This window comes from Eptesicus fuscus, chromosome 7 (genome assembly GCF_027574615.1).
Source record: "Eptesicus fuscus isolate TK198812 chromosome 7, DD_ASM_mEF_20220401, whole genome shotgun sequence".
NCBI lineage: Eukaryota > Metazoa > Chordata > Mammalia > Chiroptera > Vespertilionidae > Eptesicus > Eptesicus fuscus.
Window position 1 is genome coordinate 85,336,548 of NC_072479.1, and position 18,919 is coordinate 85,355,466.

Genomic DNA, 18,919 nt, shown 5'->3' on the forward strand with positions numbered 1-18,919 from the left:
ACAGAAGTAACTACTAATCGCAGCTATTTCATTGTTGTAACTTTGATCAACAACTTCTTAATGAGGGGAAGGAATTGGATGGTCAGAACAGACTGGCCATATGCAATTCGATCTGTCTGGGTTTGTGGTAGTTCTCAGTGTGTCTGCACACTGAAATTATATGAGGAGCTTTGAAGAAGCACTGATGCCTGAGATTATCCCACCTCTTATGATTCTGATTTGATTGATCAGGGGTGTGACAAGGTATTGAAAACATTTAAAGCTTCCTATGTGATTCTGACGTGTTGATAAGGTTGAAAACCATTTCATGAGGTCATTCCACTGACCTTTATGTTGGGTCAATGCAGGGGTAATATGTTGGCAAAATAGCCAACCCTCCATTATCATGTAAAAAAAAGCAGGTGAGCTAGTTCCATTGGTGAGGATTCTATGGGGTTGGAGCAGTGAACACAGTGATTATTATTTGAAGCTAAGGTTGACTATATAGTCAAGGCTATATACTGACTGATTTATGTGTAATTACTCTTGTATATGTTTGACTTTGTATAGAGAAAAATGTAACAAACATATGATTAACATTGTTTCCCTCAGGGTATGTATGATGGTAGCAAAGCAAGACAGGAAGAGGAAATGATTAACTTAGGACATGGAGAATTCATTCGGAAGCTGAGGACTGAAAGTGAGGGTCAGATTCTGAACAGATGGCCAAAATTAACTAATGGTCCTGAAGCAAATGTAACTCTTCATTTCTCAGCTATGTTAGTCTTGCTAAATAAGCCTAACTTCAGGTAATAGCATGGGTGTTTCTCTCTCCTTCAAGATATATAATAACATAAATACGATCAAGTGCACCTCCCCTGAGTTTTCTCAAACTGTGCCTTAGCTTCCAAGATACAGATGCATCCTAGTCTTTATTGAGGAGTTGTATCACTTTGTGCTTAAGATGATATATTTTTGAAGTCAGGCAGATGTAGGTTTCTCTCTCTTCCCCCCCTCCCCCATCTCTCTCTCTCTCTCTCTCTCTCTCTCTCTCTCTCTCTCTTCTCTCTCTCTATATATATATATATATATATATATATATACATACATATATGTATATATGTGTGTGTGTGTGTGTTTGTGTGTGTGTGTATATATATATATACATATATATATACACACATACATATATACATATATATATATATATATATATACATATATATATACACACACATATATATATACATATATATATACACACACATATATACATACTAGAGGCCCGGTGCATGAAAATTCATGCACTGGAGGGGGGCGGGTCCCTCAGCCGGCCTGCCCCCTCTCACAGTCCAGGAGCCCTCAGGGGTAAGGGGTGACCCGGTGATCAGGGGAAGGCGATGCCCCCATCACACCTTTGCTGCTGCCACTGCCTGCAGTGCAAGCCTGAGCCGGCCCTGGTTACCAGAGCCTTGGGCAAGATCCGAGGCTTGCCTGTGCCTCAGGCGTCGGCTGGGCAGCCACCATCCAAGGCTTGCATGTGCCTCGGGCTGGTCCTGGGTGGCTGAAGGCTGAGTGTATTGGGGGACTCCAGAGGCAGGTGCATGGTGTGGGCCTGGCCTTGCTGCGCCCCTGCTGCCCAGGCAGGGCTGAGGCGCCTGGGCCCTGCCATTTTGTGGCTGTGGGCTCCGTCATCCTTGAGGGCAGGGCTGTCAATTAGCATATTCCCTCCTTATTGGCTGTGGGCGCTGCCATCTTTGTGACTGTGTGAGGGTCAATTAGCATATTCCCTCTTTATTAGATAGGATACACACACACACACACACACACACACACACACACACACACACACGAGGCCTGGTACACAAATTTGTGCACTGGTGGGGTCCCTCAGCATGGCCTGTGGGGATCAGCTGAAACCGGCAGTTCAATGCCGCCCGCTGCTCCTGCCTGCTGTTTCCACTCATCCCACCCCTCTGCACCACACCTGCCATGGGCTTGCACCCAGTCAGTCCTGATAGGGAGAGGCTCATGTCGCCATAGCGGTGCTCACCAGCCATGAGTCTTGCATCTGGTGCCCAGCCCAAGGGGGGTGGGAGGGTGGGAGGGTGGGATGCCATCGGCCATCTGGGCTGGCAGTGGGATGCCCTTGCCAGCCCAGGATCCAGATCCATCCTGGGACTTTCACACCAGTTATCGGGAGCTACCTGACAGCCACTTTTATATCATTTCTTCCTTGTGGAGTGTTTAGGGAGGGGAAGTGGTCGCGGTGCCTGAAGCCAACTTCCAGGAAGCCAGTGGTGCTGTCAGGATCGTGCCGGCGGCACCAGTCCGTCGGTGCCTGGCCCATTCTCCAGAAATTGGACCTGCAGGACTACTGAGGGAGTGGGTGGCTGCTGCCGGGCTGGTGGGTCACCAGGACAGGTCGGTCAGCTGAGCGGCACTCCTGCTGTGTGAGCTCACAGACCACCAGGGGCAGCTCCTGGGTTGAATGTCTTCTTCTGGTGGTCAGTGCACATCATAGCGACCTGTCGTTCTGGTCATTTGGTCGCTTAAGCTTTTTTATATATTAGATTTTTTTATTGATTTCAGAGAGGAAGGGAGAGGGAGAGAGAGATAGAAGAATCAATGATGATAATTATCAATAGGTTTCCTCCTGCCCACCTCCTACTTGGGATTGAGCCTGCAATCTGGGCATGTGCCTTGACTGGAATGGAACCTGGGACCCTTCAGTTCACAGGCTGATGCTTTATCCACTGAGCCAAACTGGCTAGAGCTACCTTCAAGGTTTTTAAGAAATCGATCTTGGTGTAAACAGAAAGGCCACCTTTTTTTATTACAGATATAAAGTAAGCTGGTGCCTGCAACCAAACATCAGTTCATTGGAGTAAAAAGAGCAAGAAGCAACTGGGCAAGCCATAAGGATTATTTTGAGCTTTCTGTGCCCTCTGTGGTGTTGGGGTCAGAAGTGAGGTAAGCAAGGGGAGAGTCTAGGCCCTTTCATCTTTTAGATTCATTAACACGGAAATTGTAGAAAACATTATTTTTATTGTAATAGTTACCAAATGAAAAGACCATCATTTTCATTTCTCCAACTTCCTTTGACTCTAGACAGAATTTGTTTCTGAGAAAAGTTACTGTCTGTGGGTGATCGTGATGTTGGAAATTCCTTCCAACTCAGGTTTTCTTTTACAAATTTCCTCACAGAGGGTGGTTACATGACCTGGACCAATCAACATGGTCCATATTCCTGGACAGTGATTGGCTCAGGGCTGAACATGTGACCAATCAGCTCCCACAGGGCAGCAGTTAGTGTTGGAATCCTAGGGGAAGAGAAGCTCTATTTCCGTTGGAGTGCTGAGGGGTTAGGAGATCATATCCTGTTGGCTGTTGGTGGCCAACTTGCTTTCATAAAAGGAAAGCCCCAAAGAGAATGACAGCAACAGAGAGGAGAGGAGGCAAAGCCAAGAGGTCCAGAGAGATGATTCCTGCTGAGGTTCTCAAGCATCCAGGTACAGCTTTGCCTAAAGCTATCTGCCTTTAGACTTCTTCGTTACATAAACTATTTCCTCCTGCTTTGATGGTTTGTTTAAGCCACTGTGGGATTTCTGTTACTGGCTATCAAAAAAAATTCTGACTGTTCCTTCTAGCTTGGTAAATAGAGTACCTTGGAACAGCAATGCTATGGATTTAGGCTATCTTCAAGGAATAATTTCCAGATAACATCGCAAGGCTCTAGTTCATTCTAGAGATCCAAATGAATTCAAACAATATCTGTTGAGGACCAGCTATAGGCCAGGCCACTCATGTTACCCAAATTAATCCTCATGGGATTAACCCTGATAAGGTAGCAACTGATGTCTTCATTTTAGAGGGCAAAATGGAGGCTCAGAAAAGGGAAGTGACTGGACCATAGTGAGGAAGTGTGGGGCCTGACTGCAAACCCAGAGTCTGCGGCTTGCACTCTGGGAAGCCACATGGTGTGGCTGTCCATGTGATAAGAGCTAAGCCACCCAGCCCCACTCCCAGGGTACTGTGGGCCCCTGAGACTTGGCAAATGCCATTGGCCATTAGGAGACTCACAGAAGCAATGTGTACCCTCCTAGCTCCCCAACACTCAGCATCCCTTTCTCATGTTTTGCTTGGCAGTTACAGAATCATGCTCAGGTGACCACCTGGACAATTCCCCTCTCGCAGGCTGGAATCTGGAGCTGCTACAGGGTAAGCAAGTAACCTTCACCCCCCATCCCACCCCACCATGCCTGGGGACATCTCCTTCATTTGGACCTTGGGAAACCCTACTTCCCACTTGCACACTAGAGGTCTCTTCCAGAATATGCAGAGGACCTCACTCAGTTTGGAATGGGTTGTATTCATCACTGGCCTTTCCATGTCTCCCTTAAAACTCAGCTGATGCACTCCTCTCCCTGTACTGTGGCCTCCCATGGCTGCTGCAAGAGAGTGACCTGTCAAAAAAATCAATAGCTCAGCACCTGAAGGCGTGTTTAAGGTGAGATCTGGCAGCCAGGACCTCACACTTCAGATGAAGCGGCTGTAGAAATCCCAGGGTTCCAGGAAGCAGTGCGTGGGCCAACGTGAATCTGAATGGCCTTTGATGGCTAGAGGCTTCTGGCTTTGGGAGAGCATCCCCAGATGGTGAGGTTTCTGAGGGCCTAAAAGCCCACTGTGTGAAGGCTCACAGTGCACAGAGGAAAAAAGTCAGAGGCCTGCCCTAGAGGTGTCCAAATATGGACATACCAGCCAGCCAGCCAGAGCACCATAGCTCATGAACTGCTTTCAAGGGTGAAAGGGTGGGTGGGGGCAGAGGTCAGAGACCCAACTCTGCTGGGGAACTAGTTTACAGCAGCCCACATCCCCAGGAGATTACAATCAGGTGAGATAAGAACAGAGGGTTGAGTGTGCCGTGGTAGGGGAAGGAGCACTGGACAGGAGGGAGGGTCAGGAACAAATACCCCAGAATGAGGAGTTAGACATAAGGGGCAAAAATGTGTGACAAAGGGTCAGGTTCTGAGGTAGATCCTAGACAAGATGGGGTAGGGGTACAATGGAAAAGGCTTGAGTACATCTAGACATTCATTAACTAGGGTTGTCAGGGTGGACGGACTGTGATGTTCATTTCACAGCCTGCAGTGCCCAACACTCAATAAACATGTGGTGACTTGACCCAAATTCGCCCTTTTTCATGTTAAATTCCTGAGATAGAGTTTGCTGAATTAATAGATTGAAGACTCAGGCTCAGGTAGATTAGTTAGAAAAACTAAACTAAAGATTACAAATGAAAGCAAAATACAGACTTGAGACAAAACTAAGAATTCACACTCATATCTAAGACTCCACAACCTGAGGGCCTTTGCTCTTGTTATTCTCAGACTGAGCGGAACACTAGGCCGTCTACATTGCTTGTTCCCTAAATACCTTCAGGAGTTTCCTCAGATGTTCTTCCTGACTTTATTTTTCTTCATAGTACATATTCCTGCCCGAGTTTGCATGCATTTTACTTATTTTTTTCTCTGTCTCCTCCACTAGGCAGTCTGCTGCGTGAGAATAGAGACCTCTGCCTTCTTCATCCACTGCTGTGTCCCAGTGTCAGGCACGGGCCCAGCATGCAGTAGGGCTTCAGTGAATGGGTGCTGGGTGAGTAAACACTGCAGACCACAGACAAGACTGTTTCCGGTGGTGATGAGTTGTCCACTCACTACTTACCGAGGCCCGATTAAATGCTGGGCACTCACTTGGGTTGTAGGCTCAGAAGAGAAGGAGACAAACAAACAAACCCTGCTGCTCCTTGTGGAGCTGCCATTGTGAAGGGGGGACAGTGAGCACAGCCTGTTAGAAAGGATAAGTGCTGCCGAGAAAAGCAGAGCTCGGGGAAATCTGGCCACCGGGGTGGGTGCTGGGGTGAACCAAGAGGGGACAGAGGAGAAGGAGAAGAGAGAGGTCAGGGACTCAGATCATGCAGGGCCAGCTGGCCCCTGTGAGGACTTTTACTCTGGCTGGGGGAAGCTGCAGCTGGGTGCTGAGCAGAGGGCAGGTCCCTGAATGCCATGAAGGGAAGGAAGTGGGTCCCAGCTGGGGAGACTGTCACAGCACATTGCGTAGGCAGGGAAGGCTCCTCGAAGGGGATGGATGACATTTGAGCTGAGCCCTTGTATGGACCGCGTTTCTAGCTTCTGCAGGGTAGATGACTTTACCCTGCACCTACATGCTGGACATACCTTATTCTGAGTCACCTCCACTTGGCCTCCTGCCTCTCTTGTTGGCTACCTCCCTCCTTCCCCCAGTGAGTCGTCCTTCTAGGGACCCACTTTTCAAATACAAACAACCAATGCGGTATACATGGCCCAACGACCTCCTCTATCAACTGTCATACTTCTGACACTCCCCCTGTGCCCTAACCACCCAAGGACAAGTACCAGACAACTTGGGGCAGCTCCCATGCTATAGACCCCATGAAATTAATTCAAACCAGCCAATCCTGAGCCTGTTTACCCTACCTCATCTGCTCCTTCCTGCAGAAACAACAGTAAAGGCTCCTTCCCACAGTTCCTTTGGCTCCCTCTGCCTCCTGACCTACCCCGTGCTTCCCTGTGCAGCCCTGTGCGTCACGGCTTGCTTTCACTTCTGGAACTGTGGGTAATAAGCTACCTTTTCAGTGGCAGTTACCTCCTGATCTGTTGACCTCAATTAACCTCATATATTCTATTAATGCATCCTATTTTTAAAATATTTTTATTGATTTCAGAGAGGAAGGAAGAGGGAGAGACAGATAGAAACATCAATGATGAGGGAGAATAATTGGTCAGCTGCCTCCTGCACACCATACACTTACTGGGGACTGAGCCCACAACCTGGGCTTGTGCCCTGACCAGGAATTGAACCGTGACCTCCTGGTTCATAGGGGCACGCTCAACCACTTAGCCACACCAGTTGGTCAATGCATTCTGTTTTAAACCAGACATACAAGATGTTTTGTAGACACTTAGAGTAAACAAATAAGAACAAATGCACTCTATACTTTTTGACAATATCCCAATTTAATATACACCGAGTGACCAGATTATTTTGATCCCTGAATGCATATATAATAAAAGGCTAATATGCAAATTGTCCCCTCGACCAGGAGTTTGACCAGCAGGCAGGCCAGCCAACCGCCCATGTCCCCTCCCCTGGCCAGGCTGGCCGGACCCCAGCCATGCACGAATTCATGCACTGGGTCTCTAATACACACACACACACACACACACACACACACACACACACACACACAATAAAAGGGTAATATGCTAATTAGATCAGACATCTTCTGGACGTCCTTCCAGACAAAGCCATGGTGGCGGGGGCAGGGGAGAGCAGTTAGGGGCAATCAGGCAGGCAGGCAGAGTTGTTAGGGGTGATCAGGCAGTCAGGCAGGTGAGCGGTTAGGAGCCAGTCGTCCCGGATTGTGAGAGGGCAGTCAGACATCCTGCGGGATCGGGCCTAAACTGGCAGTCGGACATCCCCTGAGGGGTCCTGGATTGGAGAGGGTGCAGGCTGGGCTGAAGGACCCTCCCTCCCCTCACCCCCATGCACGAATTTCGTGCACTGGGCCTCTAGTATATATATATATATATATATATATATATATATATATATATATATACACACACATATACACACACACACACACACACACATACACACACACACACTGAGTGGCCATATTATTATGTGAGATCATAATAATCTGGCCACTCAGTGCATATTAGGATTATTTTTCTTCATAAAATCTCAGATACCATAAGGGTGGAGAGACTGTAGGGAATTACGTGCATAAGACCAGATACCAGACAATTCCAAAATATCTGTCTCTCTAAACAGAGAGCTCAGGCCAAGGCTTGACTAAGTCCCAGGCTCTGCCTTCATAGTGCACGTGGGATTTGGTTGTTTTTTTTTTGACATTAAGCTTTTAAACTTGTCAGTTTAGCAGGGAATTTGTAGCAATAATTAAGTTACACCAGGCGTGAGACAGCCTGTTCCCTGAGTTATTGCATGAGAATCTGCAGATATTGGCACGAAAAGTGTCAGCATAGCACATTTCACAAGCTGCATCTTTGGAAGAGCGTGGGTGATACACTACTGTGGGAGGAGTGAACAAGGCGATGCCTCTGGAGGAGACGCGCTCCAGGCTGGTTTAGTTGGGAGCATTGTCCCTCACAGGTTAGCTTTCCAGAGAAGAGCCCTGAGAGGAGAGGAGACTGAGCTGCGCTTAGCTGTTCCCTTTGGCTCTTTGAGTAGCCTGGCCCTCAGCAACTGCTGTCCTGGTTAGGATAAGGTTCATCTACACGAGAGTGAAAAATAGAAGGTTGCAACTCTCTTCTGCTCAGTCTGCCCCAGGAAGGTCTCTCTCTCTCAAGTCGTATCATCCTAGACGACTTTCCCTCATCCACAAATGCCAGGACAAAGCTTCAGCCTCAAAGCGCATCTTCCAGCCACAGGACAAAAGAAGAAGCAGAGAGAAGGGCCCACTTCTCTCTTCTAGGAAATATTCTAGAAGTTGCGCAAATGGCTTCCTTTCCCACCCTGCAAGGAGAGCTTGGTCACACACTCAGCCTAGCTGCAGAGGAGGCTGGGAACTCTGTAGTCATTTTGTTGTTGTTGTTAATACTCACCCAAAGATATTTTTCCATTGATTGTTTTTCTTTTTAAAGAGAGTGGAAGGAAAGGAGGGAAGGAGAGAGAGAGAGAGAGAGAGAGAGAGAGAGAGAGAGAGAGAGAGAGAGAGAGAGAGAGAGAGACATTCATGTGGTTGCCTCCCATATGCGCCCTGACCGGGGCTGGGAATCAAATCTGCAACCCAGGTACATGCCTTTGACCAGGAATCAAACCCGCAACCCTTTGGTTCATGGGCTGATGCTCTAACCACTTAGCAACACTGGTCAGGGCAGAACTTTGTAGTCTTAAGTGACCATGTAACCCACCGCATAAGGCAGGTGTTTGGTTGCTCAGACAAAGTAGTGGACAAGGCGATTAGGAGACACCTGGACATATCCACCATACCTCTTTTAATGTTTCCTTCCTCCAACCAACCATTCTCTACCTTGGGTTCATCAGACAAATTGCATTAAGTAGTTCATAATTCAGGAACTAGCTGAAAATCATGGGCTGGTAGGTACCTTTCACTAGATTTTTCTATCAAATCGTGGTAGGATTCCATATTCCTGATTCTGAGGCTCTCTCTCACCCCAGCCCATTGTGCACATGCAGCCAGAGGTGTCTTGTCCAGTGGAAGTTGATCATGTCACTCCCTGCTCATGAATCCACTGCTCTTTAGAACACAACTCAAAGCCCCTCTTGTGGAACTGAGCTGGGACTAATGAGGGATATGTGGGGCAGCCACAAGCCCAGTTGGTCAAGGTCAGAGCTCACAGGAGGAGAAAGTCTCTTTAGTAGAGCATTCAGTCATTGGAGCTGACTGCTTTCCAGGCTCTGAGCTGGGGGGTGTTCAACGATGGAGACACAGAGCAAAATGCACCAGTGGGGCTGGTCCTGGAAGCAAGGGGTGCTGGTCCAACCCCCTACTCCCCAGCTCTCTCTCTGTATGTAAGTAACATCCCAGCTTCCTCCTGACCCCAAGCCTCTTCTCTATTTCCTGTGGTCAAACCCATGCTCCAGGGCTCCTTCCTGAAGGGGAAAGGGAAAGGCCTGGCTCCTGTGTTATAGTGGGAAACTCAGCTGCACAGGTAGGTGACTGCTCAGTCGCTTGGGGGACCCACACCCTGCCACTTCTCTGACTCCCCAAATAGGCTGGGTCATAGGATTGTGTTATCTTATTTGGACCTTTTGGTCATAATTAACACAGGACAGAGGACCAAAATTTCTCCACGGTCCTTCTGCAAATATTTGATAATGTGTTAGAAAGGGAACAATTTTCCATTTCTGCCCTGCAGTGTGGCTCACAGCCTTTTCCCACATTTCTTGCTGTTAGGAATTACCATGATAATTCTATTTTTTCCTCCCATCTAGTTGCTGTGATTAATTCCAAGTACTACATCATTATGTGCTTCTCAAACTGGAGGCTGCCCAGGCCCAATTCTGTGCCAGAAGAATGCAAAACAGAGCATCCAATATAACTTTCTGAAGCATCAAGATTATTGCAAGATTTGGAAAAGCCAAGTACTTTAGTAAGAACTATCCCCCCTCCCACAAACATGGAAAAAAGGAAGAGCATGGGAGGTAAGAAGGGTCCCAGGAAAAGTAATCCAGTCTCTGAAGTTTCACCCAGGTTGGGGCCGAGTGACAGACCTGCCGTGAAAGTGGCCTCTCCTCTTACTGTCCACAGGCTCCAGGCCATCCTCCCAACTCACCAGGTATTTGGTTGTAAAGCTTCTGAAGGCCATGAAGATGCCAGATACCCTCTTGATTTTAATCCCATTCTGAGAACATTGTGGCAGTTTGCATACCTCCGTCATCCCCTGAATCAAGTCCTCTCGCCCGGGGTCTGTGCACACACAGTGTGCACTCCTTGTACCTCTCCAACCCTGACTGGGTCCAGGCTCTGGCCAGTCTCTTGCACCTCATGACTGGGGCCAGCATCCCCGGAGCTCAGCATCTTGAAGTTCAGCATTTAAAACAAAGGGAGGCCAATTTGACTGCCCAGAGTCTTTGTGGTCCTGCCTTGGCAGTCCACAGTTTACATGGGCTCTACCCTGTTTTTTTCCATGCTGCTTCTTGTTGGATGGCCCAAAGCAGAACTTTTTAAACATAAAGTTTAAGAACCTCCCAGCAACACCCCTTCCCTGCTCCCTGTCTGCCTAAACCTGGCTGTGACAAGGCTGAAGTCACACCATTAGGCTACCCAGCATAGAAGGAAATAACCTGGGGGCACTTGGTTCCCTCTGGGGAGCCCTAGACCCATGCAGGGGAGCTGGCCTAAGGTGGCTATCTTAAACTTTGAACTGGTTGGAGGAGTGGCAGCCTTCTGCCCTGACTCCCGGTGCTCAGGTTGATCATCTGTGGTGCAGATTCAAGTGTGACTAGCTGACTTACTACAGCTTCCTTTTATAGAGGGGGAAAGGTGGCAGAGAACTCCGGCTGAACCACCATGGTTGGATAAAGACTATGAATGTTGATGTGAGGGAAAAGGAAGGGCCTTGCCATGATGGTACAGAGCTTCATTTTGGGTTTCTTGGTACTTAGGACTAGGTATGTGGCCACCATGCTGTCCTAACTCTTGTTTATTAATGAATTGAGCATCTGGTTCCATTCAAATCCCATGTTCATCATGACTTCTGTTACATGGGGGTTCATGTTGTCACAGAGCTGCTCACTATATGGCTTGAGTTCTTCCTCTCAGCCCATGGTTAGCCATGGGTCCCTTAACGTTTTTCTGCTGTTGGATATCAGTGTTTTCAGCAGTTAAAGGAATATGCAAGATATAAACATTAGGATGTCATATTGTTAGCCCAGTGTCCACTACCTAAGCACCCAGAGGTCCTCCCTCCAAAAGACAAATTCCCAGTGAACATCTTCTCTAGTTTCACCTCCAAGCACCACAATCTACTCCTGGGTGGTCCTAGTTTTGGACCCAGGAAGAGTTAGGGGGTGCCATCAGAGGGGCTGGCACAGTGCTCGCTCGGCTTTTATCTGATAAGCTCATTGCTGAGGCCAAAGTCTGCCATGTGTATATTCACTGCCTCGTGACAGAGCACATTCACTGGCTTCAGGTCCCTGTGGACAGAGCCCTGCTGGCAGTCCAGCACAGTGAATACCAGCTGCTGGAATTTGCCTCAGGCCTCACTGCAGGTAATGCAGCAGTGGTCCTGTCAATTATATGTCCCCTCCATTCACATGCTCCATAATGAGGAACACTGTTTTTTTTTTGTTTTTTTTTTGGTGGCAATCACCTATACAGCTCTGTGATGTTCGGGTGATGTATAGGTAGGCATATATACTTTCTATGCATCTTATGTGTACCAGCCACAATTTTAAAATGGAAAGGATACACATTTGTTCAACAAATTAATTCTTTTTAAAGGGAGACAGAGCCTCACTTTTTTTCCTACAATTTCCAGCCTTGTTGTTGCAGGCAGATGAACCAGGACCTCCCCTGGCAGTACCCAACATCCCCCAGGCTACGGGCAGTAGCAAATGAGACAAGAGACAAGTAACTGCCCAACAACCTATGTCCCATTTTTATGTCTGGATGCGAGTGATAGTTTCCAAGGTCCTTATCTGAGGGTGAGGAAAGAACCGTTGGGTAAAGTTGGAACAGAGACCTCAGCTGACTCTTTGGGGTCTACTGGCTCTGAACTGACACTAATTGCAGGAGTCCTAAATGATCACGGTGGCCAGCCAGTAAGAGTAGGGGCTTATGGAGATCAGATGACCAATAGAATTTTAGCTCAGATCCCTCTCTCAGTGGGTCCAGTGGATCTCCAAAGCCATCATGTTATTATTCTTCTCTGGAACCCACATATGTTCTCTGATATGTGCAATGACTACTTTTATGGTGGGAGAGTCCAAGTAGAAGCTATTTTGTTGATCTGTATTGCAGATCCAGATGGGGATAGCAGGCCCACTAAAGCTTCCTTCTATTGGTGGTCAGAGACCTTCAGCTGACCCTCCCTGGTTGGGCAAGGACTATAGCTATTGGGTTGAGGGGAAGGGCATTACGGTGATGGTACAGACCTCCACCTTGGGTTTCTTGGTCCTTAGGATAAGGTACATGGCCAACATGCTATCAATACTCTTGCCTCTTCATAAATTGTGGATCTGGTTCCACTTAAATCCCAGGTTCATCATGACCTCTGTCATACAGGGGTCCATGTTGTCACAGAGCCGCTCACTATACGGTCTCAGTTTCTCTTCTTGACCCATGTTTAGCCATGGGTCCCTCATGATTTCTTTTAAGTTTCTCTGCTGTTGGATGTTCACAGTGAACATCTTATCTAGAACCACTTCCACGCACCACACATCTACTCCTGGGCGGTCATAGTTTTGGACCCAGGAAGAGTTAGGGGGTGCCATCAGAGGGGCTGGCACAGTGCTCGCTCGGCTTTTATCTGATAAGCTCATTGCTGAGGCCAAAGTCTGCCATGTGTATATTCACTGCCTCATGACAGGGCACATTCACTGGCTTCAAGGTCCCTGTGGACAGAGCCCTGCTGCTGGCAGTCCAGCACAGTGAATACCAGCTGCTGGAATTTGCCTCAGGCCTCACTGCAGGTAATGCAGCAGTGGTCCTGTCAATTATATGTCCCCTCCATTCACATGCTCCATAATGAGGAACACTGTTTTTTTGGTGGCAATCACCTATATAGCTCTGTGATGTCAGGGTGATGTATAGGTAGGCATATATACTTTCTATGCATCTTATGTGTACCAGCCACAATTTAAAAATGGAAAGGATGCACATTTGTTCAACAAAGTAATGGTTTATTATTTTAAATATGGGACAGAACCCTCATTTTTTCCCCCCTCCAACATCAAACCTTGTTGTTACGGGCAGATGAACCAGTGCCTCCCCTGGTAGTGCCCAACAGCCTCCATGCTATGGAGAATAGCAAATGAGAAAAGAGGCAGGTTACTGCTCAACAACCTGTGACCCATTTTTGTTTATGTCTGGATGACAGTGATAATTTCCAAGGTCCTTATTTAAGGGTAAGGGGAGAACCATTGGGTACAATGAGACATTATCCATTCATAAGGGATCTCAGCTGACTTTTGGGGGACTGCTGGCTCTGAACTGACACTAATTCCAGGAAACCCAAAAGGTCACTATGGCCAGCCAGTAAGAGCAGGGCCTTATGGAGGTCAGATGACCAATAGAGTTTTAGCTCAGATCCCTCTCACAGTGGGTCCAGTGGGTCTCCAGACCCATCCTGTTATTATTCTTTTCTGGGAGGCACAATCTGAATAGATAAACTATGTGGCAGAATCCCCACATAGAGTCTGTTATGGTGGGAAAGTTCAAGTGGAAGCTACTTTGCTGATCTGTCTTGCAGATACAGGTGGTAATAGCGGTCCCACTACAGTTTCTTTTTATTAAGGGGTGGAGACCTCTAGCCCCACCACACAAACGGAGGAAAGACTATAGCTGTTGGGTTGAGGGGAAGGGAGGGGCATTACCATGATGGCACAAACCTCTACCTTGGGTTTCTTGGTACTTAGGATCATGTACATGACCATAATGTTGTTATAACTTTTGCCTTTTAGTGACTGATCTTATTCACACCATATGTTCATAATGACCTTTGCCATGTGGGGAGTCCAGGTTGTCACAAAGCCACTCACTATAAGTCTTCAGTTCTTCCTCTTGCCCAATGTATAGCCATATGTCCCTCATACTTTCTTAAAGTTTCTCTGCTGTTGGGGGTCAATGGTCATCAATATTTTTAACAGCTACCCTCATTGGAAAGGTATAAACATTGGATATCGTATTGTTAGCACAGTGTTCACTGCAGAAGCTCCCAAAGGTCCTCTCCCATAAAAGACAGGTCTCCGGTGAACATCTTACATAGAACCACTTCCAAGCTCCACACATCTACTCCAGGGCATTGATTTGACCCAAGGAAGAATTCTGGAACGAAATAAGAGGGGCTGTCACAGAGAGTGCTCAGCTTATAGCTGGTAAACTCATTGCGGAGGCCAAAGTCTGTCATGCCTATATTCACTGCCTCATGACAGGGCACATTCACTGGCTTCAAGGTCCCTGAGGACAGAGCCCTGCTGCTGGCAGTCCAGCACAGTGAATACCAGCTGCTGGAATTTGCCTCAGGCCTCACTGCAGGCAATGCAGTGGTCCTACACATTATCTGCATGTCCTCTCCATTCACATGTCCCATAATGAGAAACAATGTGTTTTCAGTGGCAATACCTTGAATAATTTTATAATATCAGGGTGATTCTTAGGCATATGTATTTTGTATGCACATCTTTTAGGTGTATCAGCCACAATTTTAAAATGGAAAGGATGCACATTTTTTTTTCAACAAAGTAATGAATTATTATTTTAAACTGGGAGACAGAGTCTCCCCTTGCTCCTCCAAACTCTAGTACAGTTATTGCAGGCAGATAAACCTGGGCCACCCTGGCAGTGCTGAAACCCCCGCGTGCTATCGAAAGTAGCAAATGAGACAAGAGGCAAGTACCTGCCCAACAACCTATTTTTGTTTTTTTGTGTTGATGGGAGTGATAGTTTCCAAGGTCCTTATGTTAATAGGTGGTGAGAGGTACTAGTCCCCACCTGTTGCTTATGGAATCGGAATTCTTGCGATATTTCAAGAAAAATAATTTTCCTAAGACTTGCACAAGAGAATGAGTGATTTTTATTTCTGCAGAATTACATCCCTGAGTTTCCAATGTCCCATTTCCTTTAGTCCAGTCATAGAAGAAGAGTATCTGGGGCTTCAGCAAAGCTAAAATCAGAGCCAGAGTCCATTCTATGTCTGCATCCTCCAGCCCAGCATCAGAGTAGCTGGTTTGTTTCCTACTGCAGGTCATCAGTCCATTAGGAGTGAGGTCTGTGTGGTCGTGGGCCATTTGGGCGAATGCAAGATAGTCAAGAGCCAATCACAACAAGAGAGTCAAGAGAAAGAACTCCTTTGTTTAGGGGATTACATATTCCCAAATTTTCACAGAACGGTAATGGCTCAGCCTATTCTAACCAATCCATGGTTCCCCAGGTTTGATTGACCAGCACCTTCCCTCCTCACCACAATTCACTATATATGCATCTATCTCCCCTTTGTTGGACCCCTTTATGTATGTTTTTCAGGGAATGAGCCAGTAGTTCCCCATAGAATGTGGAATTGTAGCTTATTGGTTAAGCAGTCAAATGACCATGCTTACTATGCCTGGCCTTCCCTATGCTCCTTTCCTTTTATTAATAAATAGCTAATTACAATGGCATCACTTACTGAGAATGAGGGAAATAACATTGGGTAAAGTGAGAAGTTATCTATGCATATAAGTCTAGTGCATCTTTGGCCTCAGCTGGTTCCATGGGGACTACTGGCTCTGAATGGACACTAATGCCAAGAGACCCAAAACATCACTGTGGCTGACCAGTCAAGAGTAGGGGCTTTAGGAGGTCGGTAATCAATAGAGTTTGATCTCTAGTCCCTCTCAAAACAAGTCCAGTAGGTCTCCAAATTATCCTGTGCCTTTCCTTATCTGGAATGCACAATTGGAGTAGATATACTAGCCAACTAACAGAATCCAAGTGGGAACAGCAAATCCAGTACAGCTTGTGTTTATTGAGGTGTGGAGACCTCTAGCTGAACCTTCTTGGTTGGGGAAGGACAATAGTTGGGTTGAGGGAAAGGGAAGGACCTTACCATGATGGTATAGAACTCCATCTTGGATTTCTTGGTACTTAGACTAAGGTATGTGGTTATCACACCATCATAACTCTTGCCTCTTAGTGACTTGTGGCTCTGAGTTCATTCAAACCCCATGTTCATCATGACCTCTGTCACATGGGTGTCCATTTGTCACAGAGCTGCTTACTGTAGGGCTTCAGCTTTTCCTCTTGGTCCATGTTTAGCCATGGGGCATCTCATTATTTCTTTAAAGTTTTTCTGCTGTTGGAGATCTAGGATTATTTTTTCAACAGTTCATTCTTTTTTTCAAAGATATAGACAATAAAATGTTATATTGTTAGCTCACTGTCCAATGCCAAAGCTCCCAGAGGTTCTCTCCCACAAAAGACAGGTTCCCAGTGAATAACTTATATAGAACCACTTCTAAGCTCCACACATCTCCTTCAGGAGACAGATGCCTCACTTTGCTCCTTCATCCTCCAGTCTGTTGTTACCTGCAGGCGAACCAGGGCCTTCCTTGTTAGCCGCCCCGCCCCCACCCCCCTACCCCTGCTATCTATAGTACCAAATGAAACAAGAAACAGTTAACTAACTGCTCAGCAACCTATGTCTCATTTTTGTTTTTGTCTGGATGGGAGTGGTAATTTCCAAGGTCCTTATTTGAGGTTAGGGAAGAAAGTTTGGGTAAAGTGAGAAGTTACCCATTCATACGAGGCAGATGCAAGAAAGTTCTTAGCTGATTCTATTGAGACTGCTGTCTTTAAACTGACACTAATTCCAGGACACCAAAAATATCACTGTGGCTGACCAGTCAGAGTAGATGCTTATGGAGGCCAGATGTTCACAAGAGTTTTGGCTCTGATTACTCTCACAGTGGGTCCAGTTGATCTCCAAACCAATCCGGCTATTTTCCTTATCTGAAATGCACAATTGGAAAAGATAAACTCAACCCACATAGGTTTCTTAATCTGTGCAGTGAGTGCTACTATGGTGGGAAAGTCCAAGTAGAAGCTATTTTTCTGATCTGTCTTGCACATCCAGGTGGGAATTGCAGATCCACTAGAGCTTCTTTTTATTGAGGAACAGAGATTTCTGGCTGAACCTGCTGGGTTGAGGGGAAGGGAAGTGCCTACCATGATGGTACAAACCCCTACCTTGCACTTCTTGGTTCTCAGGATGTGGTACACTGTCATCACAATGTCATACTTTTTTCCTTTTAATGAGTCATGGATTTGGTCCCACTCAAATCCTATGAGCTCCCTAAGAATAGAGGGAATTTAGAGTTCAGTGCTATCTGCCATAATTTGAGAAATGCAGGGGTGGTGATTCCCATCCAATCTTCATTTATCTTGCTTATTTGGTTTGTGAAGAAGACAAGATGTGTCCTGAAGAATGAAAGTAGCGTATTGTAAGTTAACTGGAGTTGCTCTAACAGCTTAGTTGCATTGCTTGAGCAAATTAATATCTTTCCTGATAGCTGGTATTAAGCTATCAATCTGGCAAATAAAACCAATCAGAAGCAGTTACTTTCAGCTGTCAAGGCCAATAATAGACCTTCTCTGTTTTACTTCAGGAATGTCGAAGCCCATGTCATTATTTAGTTCACAGGAATTGTGGTCAACTTTTCATTCCACAGATATCCCACTGGTGCATTACATTGATGACTTTATGCAGACTGGACCTAATGAGTAAGAAGTAGCAACCACTCTCAATTTATTGGTAACACATTTGTGTGTCAGAGGGGGGAAAATAAATTTTACAATAGGGACATTTTTTTCTCAGTGAAATTTCTAGGGGTGCATTGCTATAGAGCATATCAAGAAATTGAAGATAAGATTATATATTGTATACTAGTGGCCCGGTGCACAAAATTTGTGCACGATTGGGGGGGGAGGGCGGGAAGGGTGTCCCTCAGCCCAGCACACACCCGCTCCAATCTGGGACCCCTCAGGGGATAACCAGCCATCGGACATCCCTCTCACAAGCCAGAACTGCTGGCTCCTAACTGCTCGCCTGCCTACCTGATTGCCCCTAACTGCTTCTGCCTTCCAGCGTGATTGCCCCTAACCACCTCTGCCTCGGCCCCACATCTGGGACCCAGGATTCCCTCCTCCAGCCAACCACAGGCACCCGGGATCCGGGCTTCCCTCCCTCTGGTCAGTCAGAGGTGCCCAGGCCGGCTGCAGCTGCAGGGAATGGTGGGCAGGTGGCTTTGCCTGGGATGCAGCCACAAGTGCTGATGCCCGGGACCACAGAATTGGGCGGCTTCTCTGTCTCCTGGGCCACAGCCAGCTGCAGGTGCTGGTGCCTGGACTGCAGGTGGGCGGCTTCTCCATTTTCCCTGGGATGCAGTGTGGGTGACTTCTCTGGCTGGCTATAGCCTGGGATCATGGGACAGGCGGCTTCTTCATCTCCCAGGCCGCACCCAGCTTCAGCCGCTGGGGCCTGGTTTCTCCGTCTCCTCCAGGACATGGGGCAGGCAGACGTGAGGCTTCTGGTGCTGGCTGTGGCCTGGGATCATGGGGCAGGGGGCTACTTCGTCTCCCAGGCTGCAACCAGCCTCAGGTGCTGGGGCCCGGTTTCTCTGTCTCCCCCAGGATGTGAGGCGGGTGGCTTCT

At 47.2% G+C, this 18,919-nt stretch overlaps 1 long non-coding RNA gene across 1 annotated transcript; it reads left to right on the forward strand.

The window, feature by feature from the left end:
- Positions 1-4,125: 4,125 nt before the first annotated feature.
- LOC129149686 (uncharacterized) lies at positions 4,126-10,162 on the forward strand. The gene is made up of 3 exons (XR_008556531.1): positions 4,126-4,200; positions 5,527-5,634; positions 10,003-10,162. It is a non-coding gene; the product is annotated as an uncharacterized LOC129149686 (long non-coding RNA).
- Positions 10,163-18,919: the final 8,757 nt, after the last annotated feature.